We start from the raw sequence: 2,853 nt of genomic DNA, 5'->3' as shown, positions 1-2,853 counted from the left end.
CTGTGATTGACGTCGTTTTCTACCAGCCGAGCCAATCATAGTTGGATAGGCGGGCCCTACAGTCCCGCCTCCGCAATCGGTTGACAACAGACTGAGCGGCGGGCCACCGGCAAACTCAGTGACGGAAAGCGATGTGTAACAAACGAGTCATCGCGGCGTAACGCGTTTCTGTTTAATATTGCGATCAAATTACAGACTTGTGCTAAGTACCGGTAAGTGACATCTTGCAGCACAAAGTCTTGGGTTAAAAGGAAGCTCATTTTAAGTGAAGATAATTGAGCATCTAAAATTAGAATAATTTCCAATAAAAGTTATTATACTTAGTAAAATGCTGGCCTAGTCAGAGGTCAAACTGTCAATGTTTCGTTTTTTTCCCTCAACCTGCAGGTCCAACATATACTCTTGGCTGGTGGAATGAGTAACAGGATGAAGGGTCTCTGCCCGAAACGTCAACTGTGCTCGCTGCTGTACTCCTGGCCTGCTGAGTTCCTTCAGCATTTGTGTGTGCTGCTTGGATTTCCAGCACCTGCAGATTTTCTCTTGTTTGTGGTCATGTCAGATGCACCTCTTAAAGAGAACCCCAACTCAATGTCGGTACTTGTGAATTACGTACGTTTCCACCAGTTATGTTACCTTACACAGCCCTCGCCCCTGAGAATTCACTAAAACCGGCATTGTGAGTGTGTCTGGAGCTCGGGCGAGCCACTAGGCTCAGGTTCTGTGTTCCTTGGCTGGGGGAACCCCAGAGGCCTCTGGCTCGTCCAGAGGGGTATAAACACATTCATGGTCATATTGTGACGCCAGGGGCATGGCAACAGAATACTCCAAATCTTGGTGGGCCTCTTTGAAGTTTACCCCTCTTATCTACAGTAAAGGTCTTTTCTCCCCATTGCAAAACGTGGAATGGGCCATCATAAGGGGGCCTAAGGGGTTGTTAGTGTGTGGCATGGTGGATGAAAACAAATGAGGCAGAACGTAGGTCAACAGGAACCCAAGAGTGCTGTATGCCATGATGGGAGGTAGGAATAGTCGATAGTCTGAAAGTCTGTAAAAGGTGAGTTTTCAGTGATCGTTATTTATCGTGTTCAGGCCAGTGTTCGCACAGACTCATCACTCTCACAGATGGGATTGCAGAGCAATGCTACCACATCGTAGAATTTGATGTCGTTGGTGGAGATTTCTCGCAGAGCAAACTGGGCCTCAGCTTGTACAAGAAAAATGACGGCATTTTGCTCCCAAAACTCCAGCAGATTCAACACCTTATATTCCACCTGGGTAGCCTCCCACCTGATGAAATGAATATTGATGTCCAGTAAAAAAAAATTCCCTCACCCTCCCTTCCTCTTCTATTCTCCACTCTGGCTTCCTACCTCTTCTCACCTCCTCCTTCCCTTTCTCCTCTGGTCCACTGTCCTCTCCAGCCCTTTTCCTTTCCCACCCATCTGACTTCACTTATCACCTTCTCGCTAACCTCCTTCCCCTCCCACCTTCTTGATCTGGAGTCTTTTCCCTTCCTTTCCAGTCCTGAAGAAGAGGCTTGAGCTGAAATGTCCATACCTTCTGCCTGACCTGCTGAGTTCCTCCAGCAGTTTGTGTATGTTGATTTGGATCTCCAGCATCTGCAGGATTTCTTGTGTTTTACCAGTTCTAAATTGTTGCTAGGTGCCAGCAAAGCCAGTCACCTGCTTGGAGACCAATGGACCCACAGAGGGGAGGGGAGGAGAAGATGGCGGCGCGATGCAGCACACGTGGCCGCTCCAAATTGATATCGTATTTGTGAAGTAGGATGCTGTGCACAATCCTGATTTGATGGAGACAGCCATGAGAAGCACGGAGGAACATCTGGAGAAACTTCTGAAACGCCTGCTTCACTGCCGCTGCTACTGTGTGATCGAGAATCTCCAGAGGGGAAGGCCCCAAATCCTTGGCTTTGCCTATCGCCTGTTGCCAGGGCCGGGGTTGAAGCGCTCGGCAGAGATGGTGCTCGGTGCTCGGTGTCAGAGAGCTGGTAGGAGGCTCGAAGTTTTCGGACGGACTCGGAGTCGGACTGTGGTCAGGTGCTTCCGGGATGCTGTATCGGCAAGTTTGCGGCGCTGGAAGTTCATGGCAGGAAGAGTTTTCTTCCTTCAACTGTCTGCTTGAGATGATGGGACTTTGGAGAGACTTTGAGACTTTTTTTTTAAACCATGCCCATGGTCTGTCTTTCTATCAAATTACAGCATTGCTTTGCACTGTTGTAACTATATGTTATAATTATGTGGTTTTTGCCAGTTTTTTTTAGTCTTGGTTTGTCTTGTGTCTCTGTGATATCATTCTGGAGGAACAAATTGTATCATTTCTTAATGCATGCATTACTAAATGATAATAAAAGAGGACTGCATGTCCTCATAATCTAATCTAATCTAGAGTCATTGTCGTTGTGCCCTCTGGTGACGGAGGTTTCACCACTTTCTCCTTTGTAGCCTCCTCCAATTGACACAGTCCTTTATCCCATGGTTATACATTTGACATCAGTGGCTGAACAACCCGCCGTTTGGTAAATTCCACTTCACAACAAGACGATCTATGCAGTGGCGTATCTAAGGTATGGCAGGTATGGCACATGCTCTGGGCACCACTTGAAGCGGGGGAGGGCACCACTGAGCAGTTTCTATTAAAGTCAAACAAGCCATCCTTGGATAGTGAAAAAAGAATTTTCTTCAGACGTATGATCTGTCTTTGATTATCATGGGTGAGAGGCACCAGGATGGCCTTATTTCAGAGCATTGTGTAAGAAGACCATGAAATGTTTCTTCACGAAGAAGGAAAGTGGAGCTGAAGGACGGAAGAGACGAAAGTTGGAGGCGGAGGAAG

The sequence above is a fragment of the Mobula birostris genome, chromosome 32 (genome assembly GCF_030028105.1).
Source record: "Mobula birostris isolate sMobBir1 chromosome 32, sMobBir1.hap1, whole genome shotgun sequence".
Lineage (NCBI taxonomy): Eukaryota > Metazoa > Chordata > Chondrichthyes > Myliobatiformes > Myliobatidae > Mobula > Mobula birostris.
This window is presented reverse-complemented; position numbering follows the sequence as displayed.